Source organism: Oryctolagus cuniculus, chromosome 2 (assembly GCF_051225735.1).
Source record: "Oryctolagus cuniculus isolate XC-2025 breed Fujian yellow rabbit chromosome 2, ASM5122573v1, whole genome shotgun sequence".
Classification (NCBI taxonomy): Eukaryota; Metazoa; Chordata; class Mammalia; order Lagomorpha; family Leporidae; genus Oryctolagus; species Oryctolagus cuniculus.
Genome location: NC_142868.1, coordinates 188304213 through 188323932, shown reverse-complemented (window position 1 = coordinate 188323932; position 19720 = coordinate 188304213). Strand labels below are relative to the sequence as shown.

Here is a 19720-nt window from a genome sequence, read left to right as displayed (position 1 = left end):
AGAGAGAGAGAGAGAGAGAGAGAGAATGGGAATAGAAGATGATCAGCTTTGGGTTTCGGAAATTTTTAATTATTAAAATAAAAACTTGCAATATTAGAATACCTATATGTACTTCCCACACTTTTATTTTATTATTTTCCTGGTCTATGAAATTCAAAACTCTTCCCCCCACTGATTCATGGAGCACATAGAATTCTCAGTAGTAAGAGTTAGGTGCAGTGGATAAAATGCTTTTTTTGTCTCTGTATCTATGTCACTTTAACTTTACATCCTGAATTTTCTACTCCTCCCATCAATGGGCAGAAATCATTTCCCTCCCCATTGAGTCTGTCTGGTCTGTAACTTTGGTGGTATAGTGGCATGGAATCCATGATATGCCAGCTTGAAGTCAAGGCTGCACAAGACCTTATGCCCTCTACTCTCTCCTTGAAATCTGCCTCCTGCACCTTCACAAGTCCTGGCGATCTGCAAAGATACCATTGCCCAGATGCCCCCAGTACCCCAACCATCAAGAACCCATTAACTACCAGAAGCAGAGTCATCAGCACAACAGATCAAATCCCCAACCCACAGAAGCACCGCTCAATAGAAGTTTATTGCTTTAAGCCTCTCAGACTTGCGGTGGTTTGTTATACTGCTGGCTAACTGATGCACATCCACAGGCGTGCGCTAGAAACTGGAACAGATATTACACCTTGTTACTCATCTCAGCTCTGACACCAACCTTGGGATGATTCCTCAAACATATAATTTTATCTAAAATGCAACTTTGTAATCATCTTTCCTGATCCTATTTTAAAGTTGAACAGATATTGGTGTGGGGCCAGCACTGCGGTGTAGTGAGTAAAGGTGCTGCCTTTGATGGCAGAATCCCATATGGGTGCTGGTCTGAGTCCTGGCTGCTGCATTTCCAAACCAGCAGCCTGGGAAAAGCAGCAGAAGATGGCCCAAGTGTTTGGGTTCCTGTCACCCACATGGAGGACCCAGATGAAGCTCCTGGTTCATGGCTTCAGCCAGGCTGAGCCCTGGCAGCCTGGCAGCTATGGCCATCTAGGGTGTGAATCAGTAGATGGAAGATCTCTCTCTCTCTCTCTCTCTCTCTCTCTCTCTCTCTCTCTCTCTCTCTCCCCCTCAGTCTCCCCCATCCCATAACTCTAACTTTCAAATAAATAAATGAATAAACCTTTATTAAAATTTTTGTTGCACAGCTAATGGGAGTATTAAAGCATTATATGTCCACACATCTAGTTGTTGGAAGCAGTAAGTCTAGAAACCTAAAACAACAGACAGAACTATTTCTGTAACTGCCCTGAGCACTGCAAATTACCCGCAATTATTTATGTCACAGCAATTAAGTGATGTTCGCATGACACTATCAGTGGCACTATTAATCACTCTGTCCATAAGTGTGATTAAATTTTAGGAGATGTTTCGTTGATGAAAGAACAGAGACCCCACTCCTGGCATGCTATGCCACTCCCATTGTAAGTTAGACATATGCTTTGTCTACTGGAGTGGCTAGAAGTCTGGAGGCTTCAATCAGAAAATCGGGCCCCAGTTCTGTCTTTGCCAGTTCCCAGCCTTTGGGCAATTTCCTTTCTTGCTCTGCTCCTCAGATGCCTCATCTGTGAAGTAATCGGGCTGGACTTGGTGAACTCTAAGGTCCACACCATTCCAACAGCATCACAGCCCTTAATCTGGTCATTCTAAATGTTTGGAAACAAGGCCCAAAAGATAAATGCATTAAAACTCTCTGGAGACTGAAGGCCTGGTATCTAGTTAGTAGAGCCTAGCCTGCTGCTTTTCCAAAACCCAAACAAAAGAAAATTTGGTTTACAGGTGTTATTGTTATGGGTTACTGCAGGTTAATCTTCTAGAAATAAGATTTGTACATCTCTTTTTGCTAAGGTTGCTTTTGAGGCCATTAAGAGTGTAGCTTTCCATGGCCATTAAATGTATTCTGTGCCTTAAGTTAGAGTCTATTCAAAGATCCACGTGAAAATAAAACCAGGCTCTGTGCACCCTCCATTGTGATATTTATCACTGGTGGTGCTCACATGAGTGCAGAGTGCTGTAAAACCCTGGAGGGGTTACCTTCGCTTAATAGCGTCCTTCCCTTTCACTCACCAGCCTCTTCTTATTGCAAACAGCTGCTTGGAAACGAAAAAACATTTTCTATTTCCAAGGGACGTTGTTGGCTCTCAGACTCCTTTACTTGTTTTATTTAACAAATGTTTAAGTTTAATCAAATTTCTAATTCAAAAATGAGCCAACTTTGCATTTTGAATCACTAGCTAGTTAGTCCTGTGCATTTAGAATAGTAAAAAGGGATCAAGTTCAAGAGCACGCATGGATGTGCGTACACACACACACACACGTGAAGTGTGTGGCTCTTATGTCTTCAGCTTACGCCTGCGATGTTTCTGCCACCCCTTGGACCAGCTGGCTTCTGCCTACTCGGTGCTTTTGATGGCACCAATTGACTCCACTTATGAAGATTTCCTTGAGTTGCGATAGAAAACTCATTTCCAATGACCCAGTGAAACTGCATCAGCACCAAAGAAAGGGAAGAAAACAAGCGTCATATAAACTTTATTAGCACTCTTTATTATGAAATAAACTAGGCTTACACTTCTTTTGGAGGGGAAAATGATAAACACAAAAAACATACCGTATTTTTACTTACTAATGTGCACTTGTAAAATGCAAGGCATGCTGTTTTACAGGCAGTAGCATATAAAATACTTTTTCCAGATGTGGATTCATAATTCTCCCAAGACTATAATAGTTATCATAAGATTTATGGAGGATAATTTATTAATCACATTTTTTTCTTTTAGAGATCTGTTTAGTAAGATGAAAGAGAACTTTAAAATGTCATTTTAACCAAATGTAGATGGCATAATATCAAGTTACTCCTTTTGTTCAAATTATTTTTAATGACTTTATTTGTTGTATTGCCTCCACAAGTCAGTACTAACTTGGTGGTAATGCTCTCTTCAGGAAATCTCTTAAGGTTCTTAAAGTGAAATAGCATGGAGCTATTTTAAACACTAAATGAACTCAACTGTGTGAGTTGATTAGCATTCACTTCTTTGAGGGACACATGAGCTACTGGAACTTCTTTTTATAAGATTTAGAGGAGACAAATCTTATGAAAACCAATGTGCTGAACATTTCTATAGTTTCCTCGACAGAAACTCAGAGCCCCACTTGTGTCTGAGGTGCTATAAGTAACACATTGTTAAATAAGGTTTTCAGACATGGGAACTTTTAATCTGGCTTGGATTATTTAAAAACACAGCTGTGCCAAGTACATATTGAGTGCTCTTGTCATGTAATTAATTAAAACCGTTCAAATTACCCTCTTTATGTCATTTCCTTATTTGATGTAAGTTTTGCCTAAAACACAGCACTGCCAAAGGAAAAAAGACAATTCTGCAAAGCAGGGGGCTCTTTGGCCACACAAGGACTTGTCCTCCTTTCCAATCCACTGTTCCCTGGTCGGGAGTTGACACTAGACAACAGGTATGGAGAGTTATTGGGTGCATATACTTTTCTTCCTTCATCTAACGAGAAGTCTTGCCACAGCCATCAGTTTTCTGATCTCTGATATCATCCATTTTGCAAAGTTATCACAAAAGTTAAAATAGCGTAGGGCCAGCGCCGTGGTTCACTTGGTTAATCCTCTACCTGAAGCGCCGGCTTCCCATCTGGGCTCTGGGTTCTAGTCCCAGTTGCTCCTCTTCCAGTCCAGCTCTCTGCTGTAGCCCGGGAGGGCAGTGGAGGATGGCCCAAGTGCTTGGACCCCTGTACCCGCATGGGAGACCAGAAAGAAGCACCTGGCTCCTCGCTTTGGGTCAGTGCAGTGCCAGCCCTGTTGGCCATTTGGGGAGTGAACCAACGGAAGGAAGACATTTCTCTCTGTCTCTCTCTCACTGTCTATAACTCTACCTGTCAAATAAAAAAAAAAAAAAGAGTTAGAACAGTGTGTACAAGTCACCTTCAGTCTGGCTTGAGGTCAGTATCCAATAAACAGGAACATATAAGCATGTGAAGATTTAAAAAAAAAAAAAATTTTGGCCAGTGCCGCGGCTCACTAGGCTAATCCCCCGCCTTGCAGCGCCCCAACACAGGGTTCTAGTCCCGGTCGGGGTGCCGGATTCTGTCCCGGTTGCCCCTCTTCCAGGCCAGCTCTCTGCTGTGGCCAGGGAGTGCAGTGGAGGATGGCCCAAGTACTTGGGCCCTGCACCCCATGGGAGACCAGGATAAGTACCTGGCTCCTGCCATTGGATCAGCGTGGTGCACCGGCCGCAGAGCGCCGGCCGCGGCAGCCATGGGAGGGTGAACCAACGGCAAAAGGAAGACCTTTCTCTCTGTCTCTCTCTCTCACTGTTCACTCTGCCTGTCAAAAAAAAATTTTTTTTTGAAGAAGCAATACAGTCAAGTAGTGCCTGTTGATAAATCTTAAAGGGTATAAATTTATTAGAAATCAGAAGCAGTGTGATCAACTATTGTAAGCTTAGCAAAAGGCACCAAAATATATAATATGGAATGTATGTTCCAAAGTGTTTATCATCTTTGATCCTCCTGCTAACAAAGACTCCGGGAGGCAGTCAAGATGGGTCAACTAATTGAATCTCTACCACCCATATGGGAGACCTGGATTGAGTTCCTGGCTCCCAGTTTCAGCCTGGCTCATTCCCAACCATTGTGAGCATTTGTGGGAGAACTAGTTGGTTGGAGATTCTCTCTCTCCACCCCCCTTCCCCTCTCTGCTTCTCCCCTTCCTCTACTTCTTATAAAGATAAATAAAAGACTTCAAAAATAAAATAATTGTATAATTGGAGCTGCTGAATCGCTGGGAGATAAGACCATATGCTCAGAAGAAAGGATCTGAGAAATTAAGAACCAGTCTCAGCTTCCATGTAGAGTCCTAGGACCTCTTGGGAGCTCCGAGGGAAGTCCATGGTTACTATCAGCATCAGTTTCCAAAGAAGAAGGAAGATCTTCTGCTTTTGATAACTGTAATGGTTCCCAGGAACACTTCAGATGTGGGGCTAACTATGTCCTTGTTCTGTTAAACAGGAACCACTGCAGGGGACACAGCCACACAGCTCATCCTTAGGCCCACTGCAACAGCCTCTGCCCTGCAGTAGTCCTCTCTTCCTACCTCTGTCCACACCACGAGCCTGTGAGCTCCCAGAGGGCAGCAATTATTTTTTGTTCCCCCAAGATCAAGAGCAGCATCAGTAGTCAGGGAGGTTGAATGGTCTGTCCTTGTCAAGAGGAGTGTGTTTAGTCAGATTTTCATTACCACAAAAAATATATGAGGGAACCAACACTACAAAATGAAAAAGTCCATTGACTTCACAGTTTTGGAGACTCAGGTCCAAGTCCAAGAACCGTTGGTTTGGACGCTGATGAGGGTGGCAATGATGGAGTGGCAATGCTGCAGCTCCTTAGTGGAAATGCATGACATAGAAATGCTCTCTCCAGGGACATTTGTTGACTGGTAAACAACTGAACTTGAGGAGCCACTCAATATCAAACCAGACCCCCTTTAAGCCACTTCTCTACTCAATGAAGGACCAGGCGGGAGCAGGTCATGAACAAGAGGCAAGGAGTCTTGAGCCTTCCATCCAGAAGTCTTGTGCCTTGAGAGTCTGCCTAATTTTTACAGCCTGCAAGAGGGAAATATTAATGTAGCAACATCCCCAGACCCTGAAAAATATGCTTTCCTGCTGGGTCATCTGTGCCCATTCTGAAAAAATGAATGACTATTCACATGAGAAAATGTGCCTTCCTTGGCCGGTATGAGGAAACTCTCCCCTACCTTGTTCTACTCAGCTGAAAGGCACCATCCAAAAACTACAGTTGATGTCCCAGAATGAACCCAACATCTCTTCCAAGACATTGCTAATCTTTTCTTAGTAGAGATTTCTAGTCTGAGATTGTAAACTCAAGTCAGATTTTGACAGATGCACACAGCAGAGAAGGCATGTCGACGTCTCTCAGAGAAGTAATAAAAGTCTCACAGGATAAGTCAGAGGACACCACATTTATAGTCCATGTAATCCCAAGACCAAATCCCATGGACCAAAACTCATGTATTATAGAAGCTCAGAGAAAACAGAGAAAGCAAAAGTTGGGTAGATCATCTATGAGGTCGCATGCCAGTCTTTCCAGAGTAAAATGATCATGAACAAGAACCACAGAACAAATGGCTTTCTCTTTTGGCTAAGTTGGAGTCAGATGATGGTGGACCCTGAATGGCTGCCAATGGAATTTATGTAAGACAATAGGTATGGATAATCACTGATGAATATTCAGCACGATGATTCAGCTGCCTTTTCCCAGCCTCATGAAAACAGTAGTTCACAGATACACAATATCGAAGAGGTCTCAGGCAGTATCCATACTGCTTTGTGTATAAAAGGTCAGTTATTGCTCATAACCATCCTATGGATTTTGCACTGCATTTTTACAAGTTGAAGTGCTGTGAAGTTGACAGACACCCTGGTAGGGAACATTTTATCTTACAATTAGCAAAGGTTTTTCAGGGCCCAGAATCTGTCAAAAAGCTAAGTTAAAGCTCATCTCTGCTGAAATCCAGAGAGTCTCTAAAGTTTGAGAAAATAAATGGCATTTAACTCATTAGTCTGCAAATAGCCTCTCTGTATATTCTATTCACCAGCATAAAGGACAGAAGTCAGAGCAGAGGTGGGAGCTCAGGGCATAAATTCACCATCTGCGATGAAATGTAATCAGATCCTAGGAGTTTCCACTTTGAAGTCTTCCTGAATCTGTGTGGGTTACAGGTCTGAACATATCACCAGCTTTGACAGGTGGCTTTATTTTTCATTTCAAAGAGGAAGAAAGGAAGGCAGGGAAACCGAGGAAACACATGCACAGCAGAAACCCTCACGTAGCTCCCTTAATGGTCACAGAGGTGCTTTTCCCAGTTCAGGTCACAAGCTCAGAGGAGCAGAAGCACTTGGGATTTATCCGTCTGGGACTTTGTCCTTCTCAACCACAGCGTTTGTGAAGCCACCTTTCTCCAGGCTGTGTGGTAACCCTTCTCAGCTCCTGATGGGCTGCAAGCCTGCCCTCCACTTCAGCTGCACTTCTAGGGTCAGGTACCAATCAGCTATGGCAGCAGGCAGGAGAAAATCAACTAGAGGACTGGTGCTTGTCTCAGAATGGAATGACAGCATTTCCAAACGCTGAAATTCAGCTCCCCTTCAAAAGTTTTGAGTCTACAGATGGCTAACTTCAACACACAGCCTTTCTAACCAGTATCTTAACATCCTGAACAAGACAGCACATGGAGAGGTAGGTATGGCCAATAGCTCATTCTGGGTAGGTAGTCATTAACATGGGACTTAAATCCTACCTCCTTCCAAAAGGATTATCTGCGATTTATTCATGAAAATGGAGCAAAGCAGAGCCCTGGGTGCTATCAGTGCAAATTCCAGCAAGCACAAGCATGTTGGAGCCTGCCCAGGATATCCTGCATGAGGTCCTGAGGAAGTCCCTGGACAGGCCAATGCTGACAGTCACCACACCCCACAGCATGAGGGGCCTCCAGCCACTAGATTCACCCCCAGGAGGCAGTATAGTGAGTGGGGTAGGAACTTCCTACAAGGAAAATGGGTCTGAAGCATGAGATCAGATCACGCATTTGGCCTTGGAGAAGAGGAACTGTTTGTATCCTGGCAGGATGGTTTTCAGAGTGTTTCCTAGCTCAGGGGGCTTTGCTGGGCTTTGCGGGGCTAGTGCTGGAGTCCTCAAGAGAGGCCTAAACAGCTGTGTAGTCGTAGCTCCTGTAGGATGCTGACAAAGCGGCTTGACCTCTGAGCTGAGTGCTGGGGGCAGAGCGTGGCCTTTTTTTAATAAATGGCACTTACAAGATATTTATTTCTAAGTAAAAACATAATATGCATTCATACACAAAGATTAAAGGGAATAGAGAAGCATTAATAGAGAAGAAAAAAACCTGAATCCCACCACTTTGAACATTGTTAACATTTTGTTCAACCAAATATTTTTTAAAAACTGTGACTATACCTTTTAAAATAAAAGAATTGCTCTCCAGCCTGCCTTTGCCCTTAGTAATATTAGAAGAAAGAAACCTTTCTCCTCTCTACACCCAATCTCCCTCCTTATGGGCTTAGTACCTGCTCAGAACCCCACTGTGTGTATGCATGTGCATTTATTCAAATTTCTGTCTCATTCCATCAGTTTTTACATTGTAAGTAAACATCTGTTTGTAAAACTGTGCACATTTGTGCATATTATTATTTTAAATGCAATTATGGGAACAAAGGCTTTGCGTTTCCCACTTTCAAGATTTTTAATGACATATTTCAATGTTGAAGTGATTATAAAACCCATGCCAGGTGGCTCAGTTAGTGCCATGCTTCACAGAAACCGAAAGTGTCTCTGCCTTCTGAGTCTGGTAGCAGCCCGGAGGTTGCTCTTGGAATCCAGCTGTGGTCCTGATGTGCAAACAGTGTATGATGTCATCACTCAGGGCAGCCCTTCATACATGCTTCATCTTCACAAATGCTCTTCTTTTCATTTATTTATTTGTATGTATTTCGTAAATACAACATTAGGAACAGAGTAATTCTTCCCACTGCCCCCATCCTCCCACCCACTCCTCCCCTTCCACTCCCTCTCCTGTTTGGTCTGAAAAAGAAAAAAGAAAGAAAGAATGGAATAAAAAAAAAAAAGAACTGTTCCTCAACAGCCTAAACAAGGGCTATTCTTTGTTATAGCTTCTCAAAGGTGTTTCCACTTTGATTTCCCCTTCTTTTTCCTTCCTTCTTCCCCCTTGTTTCCTCATTGGAACTTAACTGTCTTCAAAGAAGAACCCAAGGATGATACATCTTTTGTGACCTCTCAGACATCAATATAACTTATGATACATAATAATAACCTTCTTTTAATACACTAAAAGAAAGTGATTCTTTTTTTTTTTTTGACAGGCAGAGTGGACAGTGAGAGAGAGAGAGAGAGAGAGAGAGAGACAGAGAGAAAGGTCTTCCTTTTTCCGTTGGTTCACCCCCCAAATGGCCGCTACGGACGGCGCGTTGCGGTGGGCGTGCTGTGTCGATCCAAAGCCAGGAGCCAGATGCTTCCTCCTGGTCTCCCATGCCAGTGCAGGGCCCAAGCACTTGGGCCATCCTCCACTGCACTCCCAGGCCACAGCAGAGAACTGGACTGGAAGAGGAGCAACCGAGACAGAACCAGTGCCCCGGCTGGGACTAGAACCCGGGGTGCTGGCGCCGCAGGTGGATGATTAGCCAAGAGAGCCGTGGCACCGGCCAAAGAAAGTGATTCTTGAGAACAAGTTTTACTATTAAGTCTCATGATACAACTCTTTGTGGAGAGAGGTCCTGCATGGGAAGTTAGTGCACAGTGACTCTTGTTGTTTATTTAACAAATAACACTCTTATATATAACATCAGTGATCACCCAGGGCTCTTGACATGAGCTGCCTCAGCTATGGAAGTCTTTTGGATGCAGTAGCTCGACAAGGCTATAAGAAAAGTGGAAATTCTCTCCTCCCTTCAGAGAAAAGTTCCTCTTTCTTTGGTGGCCACTTCTTTCCACTGGGGTCTCAGCCACAGGGGTCCTTTATATAGGACATTTTCTTCCCAGAGCATGTTGGCTTTCCATGCCTGAAATGCTTGCCCTGGGCTTTCCAGCCAGAATGAAATGCCTTAAAAGCTAATTCTGAGGTTGGAGTGTTAACTAAAGTGATTGTCATTCCATGAGTCTGCTGTATGGACTGCTTCCCGTGTTGTAACCTTCATTACTTTTTAATTCTGTCTATTCTTGTTTCCAAACACTTAGTCCTATTAATATGATCACTCTAACTCTTGATTGTATCTAGTTGCTCATTTTACCACTTCTTCCTATCCATCTGATCTTTGTAACACTTAAGCTGCTATTTTTATCATCCAGTTTAAGGGATTTGGGGGTCTTATGACTAGTTGTTAGATTGTACCCTTAGAAGTATGTACAAATGTATGCAGGACTGTACTGCTTTGCAGTTGCAAACTTCATAGGTTTCACAATTACAACTTTAGAATCTTGGTAATTCTTCCCACTGTGCCTTACCTCCCACTCTCACTCCCACCCTCTTCCTCTTCCCTTTCTTATTCTCGCTCTTATTCTTTACTAAGATCTATTTTAAATTAACTTTATACATATATGATCAACTGTTGTTTACCATGCATGCAACTCTATGTTAAGTATAGCATTTGATGAATCACATGAAAAGAAAAAGATAAGGAAAATATTATAAAGGAAAAGATAAACAGAAATACAGAATAAGAAGCTGTTCCTCAACAGACAAGAGAAGGGCTGTTCATTGCTTCTCAGAGTGTCAATTTTGTTTCTACACGTTGTCTTTTATGTGCTCTATTAGTTATCACATGTCAGGGAGAACATTTAGAATTTGTCCCCTTGGGACTGGCTTATTTCAATAAGTATTATGTTTTCCAATTTCATCCATTTTATTGGGAATGACCAGACTTCATTTTTTACTGCTGTATAGTATTCCATGGTGTATATATATACATATATATATGTGTGTGTGTGTGTGTGCGTGTATATATATATATATATATATATATACCCCGTAATTTCTATCCAGTCATCAGTTGATGGGCATTTGGGTTGATACCATGTCTTTACTATTGTGAATTGAGCTGTGATAAACATGGAGGTACAGATAGCTTTCTGATATGCTGACTTCATTTCTTTTGGGTAGATTCCCAGGAGTAGAATGGCTGGGTCATATGGAAGGTCTATCTTCAGACCTCAGAGGTATCTCCACACTGTCTTCCACAATGGCTTTACCAGTTTACATTCCCACCAACAGTGGATAGGGTGCCTTTTCCCCCACATCCTTGCCAGAATCTGTTGTTTGTTGATTTGTGTATGAAAGCCATTCTAATGGGGTGAGGTGAAACCTCATTGTGGTTTTGATTTCCACTTCTCTGGTGGCTGGTGATCCTGAGCATTTTTTCACATGTCTGTTGGGCATTTGGATTTTCTCTTTTGAAAAATTTCTGTTTAGACTTTTGCCCATTTCTTAACTAGATTATTTTGTTGTTGTTATTTAATCTCTTTCTATATTTGGGTTATTAAACTTTTATCAGTTGTATAGTTTGCAATTTTTTTTCCCATTCTGTCAGTTGTCTGTTCACTTTGCTGATGGTTTCTTTTGCACTGCAGAAGCTTTTCAGTTTTATGTAATCCCATTTTCGATTTTGGCTTTGATTGCCTGTGCCTCTGGGGTCTTTGCCAAGGACTGTTATTATCTATGCCAATGTCTTGTAGGATTTCCCCAACGTTCTCTAATAATTTGATATTGTCAGGTCATAGATTTAGGTCTATAAGCAATTTTGATTGGATTTTAGTGAAAGGTGTCAGTTAAAGGTCTGGCTTGAAACTTCTGCTTGTGGTCACCCAGCTTTCCTGGCACGATCTGTTGAAGAGACTGTCCTTGCTCCAGGGGTTGATTTTAGCTGATTTTTCAAAGATAAATTGGTTGTAGATGATTGGATTGATTTTGGGTGTTTCTATTCTGTTCAATTGGTCTATCCATCTGTTTTTGTACCAGTACCAGGCTGTTTTGATTATAACTGCCCCGTAGTATGTCTTGAAATCTGGTATTGTGATGCCTCTGGCTTTGATTTTGTTGTATAAGATTGCTTTAGCTATTCGGGGTCTCCTGTGTTTCCATATGAATTTCAATATCATCTTTTCTATATCTGAGAAGAATGTCTTTGGTAGTTTGATTGGTACCACATTGAATCTGCAAATTGCTTTTGGTAGTATGGATATTTTGGTAATATTGATTCTTCCAAGCTATGAACATGGAAGATTTTCCCATTTTTTTTTTTGTATCTTCCTCTATTTCTTTCCTTAACGTTTTGTAATTCTCATTGTAGAGATCTTTGACATCATTGGTTAAATTTATTCCAAAGTATTTGATTTTTTGTAGCTATTGTGAATGGGATTGATTTAGAAGCCCTTTCTCAGCTGTGGCATTGTCTGCATAAGCAAAGATTGTTGATTTTAGTGTGTTGATTTTGTTTTCTGTTACCTTTCCAAATTCTTCTGAGTTGCAATGGTTTCTAAGTGGACTATTTTGAATCCCCTATATATAGAATCATGTCATCTGCAAATAAGAATAATTTGACTTACTCCTTCCCAAATTGTACCCCCTTGATTTCTTTGTCTTGTCTAATAGCTTGGGTTAGAACTTCCAGGACTATATAAAAAACCAATGGTGAGAGTGGGCATCCCTGTCTAGTTCCAGATCTCAGTGGAAATGCTTCAAACTTTTCCCTGTTCAATAGTATGTTGGCCGTGGGTTTGTCATAAATTGCCTTGATTATGTTGAGAAATGTTCCTTTATTCCCTATTTGCTTAAAGTTTTCACTATGAAAAGGGTGTTGTATTTTGTCAAACACTTTCTCTATTTGAGAAATTGAGATAATCATATGGTTTCTAATCTTCAATTTTTGTTAATGTGATGTATCACATTGATTGATTTATGAATGTTGAACCATCCCTGCATACCAGGAATAAATCTCATTTGGTCTGGGTGGATGATCTCTTTGATGTGTTGTTGGATTCAATTGGCTAATATTTTGTTGAGGATTTTACATCTATGTTCATCAGAGAGATTGGTTTGCAGTTCTCTTTCTCCGTCACACCTTTTTCAGGCTTAGGAATTATGGCGATGTTGGCTTCCTAGAAAGAATTTGGGAGGATTCCTTCCATTTCAATAGTTTTGATAGTTTTGAATAGCTTGAGAAGATTCATGTTAGTTCTTCTTTATATGTTTGGTAGAATTCAGTGGTGAAGTTATCCAGTCTTGGACTTCTCTTTGTTGGGAGGGTATTCATTACTGGTTCAAGATCTGTCTTGGTTATTGATCTATTTATGTTTTCTATGTCTTCATGACTCAATTTAGGTAGGTCACATCTGACCAGGAATCTAGGTTTCCCATTTTGTACAAATACAGCTTTTTGTAGTAATTTCTGATGATTCTTTTTTTTTCATTTCTGTGGTGTCTGTTACATTTCTTTTTACATCTCTGGTTCTATAAATTTGGATCTTCTCTCTCCTTTTTTTGGTTATTTGGGCTAATGTGTGTGAATTCTTTTTATTTTTGTTTTTGAAAAATCAGCTCTTCATTGGTTTCAATTTTGTGGATTTCTCCTCTAATTTTAATTATTTCTTTTCTCCTACAAGTTTGGTGTTGGGTTTGCTGTTGTTTTTCTAGGTCCTTGAGATGCATTGAGAGCTCATCTATTTGTAGTCTTTCCAGTTTCTTGATGTAGGCTCTAATTGCTATAAACTTTCTTCTTAACACTGCTTTTGCTGTATCCCATAAGTTTTGCTATGTTGTATTGTCATCTTCATTTGTTTCCATAAATTTTTTGATTTCTCTTTTGATTTCTTTGATGATCCACTTTTCATTAAGGAGCATGTTGTTCAGTCTCCATGTGTTTGCATCTGTTCTAGGGATTCCTGAGTTGTTGATTACCAACTTCATTCCATTGTCATCAGAGAATATGCATGGTATGATTTTGATTTTTTTTTTTTTGAATTTGCTGAGACTTGCTTTATGGCCTAGAATGTGGTCAATTCTAGAGAAAGTTCCATGCGGTGAGAAAAATGTGAATTCTTTGACTGTAGGGTAGAAAGCTCTGTAGATATCTGTTAGGTCCATTTGGTCTATAGTGTCAATTAACTCTGCTGCTTGCTTGCTGATTTTCTGTCTGGTTGATCTGTCCATTGCTGAAAGTAGGGTACTGAAGTCCCCAATTACTATGTATTTAAGTCTATGTCTCCTTTTAAATCCATTAACATTTCTTTTAAATAGCCTGGTACCCGGTAATTAGGTGCATATACATTTACAATAGTCACCTCTTCCTGTTGAATTGATCTGTTAATCATTATACAGTGCCTTCTTTGTCTCTTAATAATTTTTGTGTTAAAGTCTATTTTGTCTGATATTTGGATGGCTACACCAGCTCTTTTTGGGTCTGTATTTGCATGGGTTATCTTTTTCCACCCTTCACTTTCAGACTGTGTATATCTGTGTTGGTGAGATGTGTTTCTTGTAGGCAGCAAACAGGTGGGTCTTGCTTTTTAATCCATTCAGCTAGTCTGTATTTTTTAACTGGAGAGTTGAGGCCATTTATATTCAAGGTGACTATTGATAATTAATGACTTGGTCCTGCCATTTTCCCATAAATATTCCTATTGTTTACTTTGGATTTCTTTTGTACTTCTACTGGGAAATCTTCTGCCTTCACATTCTTTCATAGTGATGACCATGTTTCTGTGTTTCTGTATGTAGCACATCCTTGAGCATCTTTTGTAGGGATGGGTGGATGGTTACAAATTCTTTCAATTTCTGTTTGTTATGGAAGATCTTTATTTCACCTCCATTCATACATGAGAGCTTTGCAAGGTATAGTATTCTGGGTTGACAGTTCTTGTCTCTAAAGTTCGGATATATCTTGCCATTCTCTCCTATCCTGTAGGGTTTCTGATGAAACATCAGCTGTGAGTCTAATTAAAGAATCTCTGAATGTGGTCTGGCATTTCTCTCATGCACATTTTAGAATTTTTTTTTATGTTTTACTGTGGAAAGTATGACTACAATGTATTGTGAAAATATTTCTGGTCATGTCTACTGGGAGTTCTATTTGCTTCTTGTACTTGGTTGTCCCTTTCTTTCTCCAAATTGGGGAAGTTTTCTATCATTATTTCATTAAGAAGGCCTTCTAATCCTTTCTGTCTTTCCACAGCTTCAGGAACTCCCAGCACCATATATTAGGTCGTTTGATAGTATCTTGTAGATCTCCAACAGCATTTTTTTGTATTCTAACTTCTTCTCTTTTTTTTTGTTCTGACTGTAAAATTTCCAGAAATTTGTCTTCTAGTTCTGATATTCTTTCTTGTCTCATATACTCTGTTGCTAAAACTTTCCACTGCATTTTTATTTCATCTATAGAGTTCTTCATTTCTAGTATTTCATTCTATTTACTGCATTTTTATTTCATCTATAGAGTTCTTCATTTCTAGTATTTCATTCTATTTATCTTTAATATCTCAATTTCAATTTTGTGGGAAAATTTTTCATTTATTTTTTTGAATTTGCTTTTGGTTGCTTCAAAGTAGTCTGATTATTAACTTTCTGAATTCCATTTCTAGCATATATTCAATCTTTTCATCTTCACTTTCTACTATTGAAGTGTTGCAAAGTTCCTTTGGGGGAGCTCATGGTGTCTTCCTTATTCTTATTTTTTTCTTTGATTTTCAGCATTTGTGTGGCTTAGTGGGATGAGTATACTTTCAGTGAGTACCAGGAGGCATGTGGTGGGTTTGGCCGGTTATTTTTTTCAGTATTCCAGTATAGAGTAAGTATCCAAAGTTAGGCCCCTGTGGCGCTTTATAGCTCTCCTATGGATGTCTGTAGAGGAGGGTGTTCACCTCTATTGTTGTGACTAGTCTTTCTCCTCATGCTGCAGGAGGCACTGGTCTTAACTCTGGTGTTTTCAACACTATTTGGGACTGATTAATGAACTATACCTTTGTTCTGTGGCCATTTTCCTGTGAGCATGGTTCCCTCCATTGTGAGCTGCCAAAGGTCTGTGGGTCTTGGGCATGTGCACAGAGCCCCCGCTTACTGGGCTTGCTTCTGAATGGTGGTGGGCTGACAGGAGCTTTCTATAGGCACGGCTTCCCCTTGCCATATGGCTTGCATGGAGGGGGAAGGTATTCTGAATTATTGTGTTCCTCACTGGGTAGAGGGTAAAGTGACCCTCGCTATTGCTGGTTGCAGGCACAGGAGGCAGGGGTAGCTGCCATCTGCTTGGTCCAAAATTAGAGGAAAAAAAAGAAAAAACAACAACAACAACAAAATTCAAACCAGCAGAATGGCTTCTTCAGGAAGCTGCTGGTCCCTGCAGGGTGGAGGGAGAGGAAGAGAGGAGGGAGGGGGAGGGGAGGGAGGGAGGGAGAGAGAGGGGCACCACTTCCCTATCTGTTCATGTATTCCTTGTGCTTGTGTAACTTCAGAAGCAGTTTGCAGAGCAATCCCTCCTGCTGCTATCTGCAGCTCCTCGAATCTGTGAATTCCCCACCACCACCTGGTCGCTGGGGCTGGCGATTTCCTTCTCACTCTTTCAGCACAGACCTGGGCTGTCTCTGCCACTCTCGCTGGGTTTTCTGCTATGAATGCCCCATGACTTTATCTCAGGAATGCAGTTTCAACCCTTTTTACACACGAATTGTGCCTCGTGTGAGTCCAACCATCCTGTTGCTATCCTGCTGTCTTGGACGAAATCCACAAATGCTCTGCTGCACTTGGTGGTTTTGCAGAGTGTTTCAGAGCACAGGTTTGGGGATTGGACAGGACTTATTTCTGCTTCTCTGCTTATTTTGTGATGTTGGGCAAGTTACTTAATTTCTTTCAGTTTCTTCTTGGAGCTGCTTTACTGACTACCTACTCACCACCATCCTCAACCCTGCCACTGGATTGATAGTTTCTGATGATAGTCTTATTTCATGAGTGAGCTAAAAGGTAGAAGAAAAATGTACTATATCTGAACTTGCTGGGTTTCAAGGAGCAAATTTATAGCTAGGAGTCAAAAAGAATCATAAAAAATATTCTGAAAATCAAGTAGTCCCACTTTCCTAAGCTGTTTTGAATTGTGAAGGCAAAAGAGAAAAGCGGATCCTCCCTGGTGCCAAATCTCCATTGTAAGTCCTCGGACCCTGCGTTTCTCCTGGCTGCCTTGCTTCCCAGTATCATGGAGCTCCAGGAAGCCTCTAAAGGACACAGGGAAAGTCCATCACATTTCCTACAGAAATTTTTTCTTAATAAGGTTTGAGGCATTTGACCTGCCAGAGGTCTTAGGGGAAAGAATAGGAGAGGGTGAACTCCCTCCCAGAATAAGAGAGATGCAGAATGAGTCCTCTCATTGGCCTTAACTGGCATTCCGTGAACCCCTAACCAAGACAGGGATAGGCAAGAGTGTTGGGGTTCCAATAGTAAAACAAGAGAAGGGACATGAACTATAGAGTAGCTATTGCTTCAACTTTACTCCTCACTATATTGTGTCCAGGCAATCACCATTAAGAATGAGGACTTGCTAAACAAGAGGTCTTGAACTTTTTTTCCTCCTGAGAAGATGCTGATATCTCTCCCCAGAAACTGAAATACAAAGAAATTGTTGCTAAACTATGATCCCAAGATAAAAGCACAACATAAAGTCAGAACAAGAATGGAATTAGCAGGTACTGAAGTAGGTTTAGCATAACAGTTGGATATTGATTTAAGTATTTTTAAAGATTTATTTATTTATTTGAAATAACCACACAGAGAGGAAGACAGAAAGAAAAATGGAGATCTTCCAATTACTGGTTCACTCCCCAAATGGTCCCAATAGCTGTGGCTGGGCCAGGTTGCAGTCAGGAGCCAGGAATGCCACGTGGGTCTCCTACATAGGAGGTAGGGGTCCAAGTACTTAGGCCACCCTTCACTGCCTTCCCAGCTGCGTCAGCAGGAAGCTAGTTTGGATGCAGAGCAACTGGGTCTCCAACTGCCACTCCGACAGGTGAAGCTAGCATCCCAGCTTAATTCACTGCACTACAACATTAGCCCCTGATTTAAGACTACTAAGAATAAATGGGCAGCACACTGGATTAAGAATGGTTATTATCTATGGTGCTGAATCTCCCACCGGCATCCAGTTTGGGTTTGGGTGGAAGTTGGAACCCTGGAGATGAGGGAGGAAACTGACTTTTACAGTGCCCCCTAATGCACCCGCCTGTATAGAATGGTAGTAGGACGCTGCACCTTACCAATCTGATGGGGCGCTATTCCTCGGGGCCCCCAGCCTAAGCGGCCACTGCTGGGCTGGCTCACTCTGGCTTTTCAAGGACCCCTGTGCTGCTCCCAACAGGACTTCTGTTCCACCTGAGTCCAGAAGAGGCCACGATGGCAGACCCCATGCAGGTGGGAGACAGAAGTATCTTAGTGGCTTCTGATCTAGGTATAATTGAATTGTGGGAGCTGGATGAGAATGAGACATTTACTAACAGCAAGTTCTGGAAGTATGAGCATGATGAGATTGTGTCTATACTCAAGTGTCCTAAGCTCTGGCACACAGGTGGTCAGTGGTGGCCAAGACTTCTGCATCAAGGTTTGGAACCTTACTCTGCAGATGGTACAGACTTCATGGTGAGTTCACGCAGGGCAGGGCAGATCACCTGTGTTGCTGCATCTCCCCACAAGGGATTTGGGCCTCTTTCATGTAGTGATGACAATAGTATTTGACTATGGGATCCCCTCTGGTCCAAGTCAGCATCACAGATGGGCTCCAGTGCAGCTGGCTGCCTTCCTACTTCACTGGCTTGGCATCCTCAGCAAAGTGCATTCTGTCTTTGGTGACGAGAATACCACTGTATCTCTTATGGACACCAAGAGTACAAGCTGTGCCCTCAGTTCAGCTTTGCACTCTCAGTGTGTCACTGGGCTGGTGTTCTCCCCACACAGTGCATCCTTCCCAGCCTTGAAGGCTGAACACAGAGACTTTGTGAGAGATGCTACTTGGCCCCCTCTCAATCACTACCCCCTTACCATGGTGGGAGGGGACCATCAGGTCATCCACCATATTGTGCCCACAGAGCTGCTCCCAGCCTCCAGATCAGAGAGTGTTGCTGAGTAGGCTGTATTTCAGGCAGAAAGCAAATCTGCTCCCCAGCTCTGCCCCTTCGGTATGTGCAACAACCCAGAACCTCATACAGGAGGTCCAAACACTAGATCTGTGAGGTTAATTGGTAACTGTCTCTCTGCCTGAGAGACACTGGATTATGGGAGCCTGAGGTCACAGAGAGGAAAACCTTGGAAAACAGATACATAAGTGTGTCTAGGTGTGTGTGCAGATCTGTAGTTTTTGGTGGTGGGAGGAAAAAAAAAATTCCATCCCACATCTTCCCAAGCACTGTCCCCAATCTCTGCTCCCCCACTCCAGATGTTTAGTGCTTTCTAGCTGTCTCGGGGGAACTGGCTGTGTTTAGGATTGGTTTGCGATGTGGGCATCCCTGGATTCTTGGAAGCAACTCTTACCCTCCTCCTAGGGATAACAGCAACATTATTTTTTTCTTTTGAGTTTTATTTACCATTATCATGGGAAATGCTTCTATTTACAAATCTCCAGCCCAGCCACTCTGAGGAAAAGGTAGCACACACCACAGTTGTACACAAACTCACTGCCATGAAACTGGATCAGAAAGCAACTTTTTGGCTGAAAACATAGACTGGTGCATGTGTGAAGACTGTTCCAACACTACCCCACCCCTCTCACTCCCTAATGGTTTGTATATAAGAGATGAGTGTTATTCTATCACAGATTCCATGGAGAAAATTTGGAAATGATGGAGGCTTAAAGACATTTCAGTTACATTTGGGAAATTGACATACACTGTTACAGAGAAATCCTAGCTTCTTTTCCCACACAAAAACAACCCTAGACTTGACCACTCCTGCCTCTGGACCCCCTTCTCTGGGTGTCGGGAGTCTAAATGCTGTTTATGTGGACTCCTGAGGTTTTTAAATCAAGCATCAGAGAATTAAAAGTGCTTCTTTATGAAATAAAGAGTGTAGACA

General features: G+C 41.8%; 1 pseudogene; it reads left to right on the top strand.

Moving 5' to 3' along the window:
* The window catches only part of LOC100357980 (methylosome protein WDR77 pseudogene), a 32667-nt pseudogene extending 13888 nt beyond the window's left edge, over positions 1 to 18779 (top strand).
* The last annotated feature ends 941 nt before the right edge of the window (positions 18780 to 19720 follow it).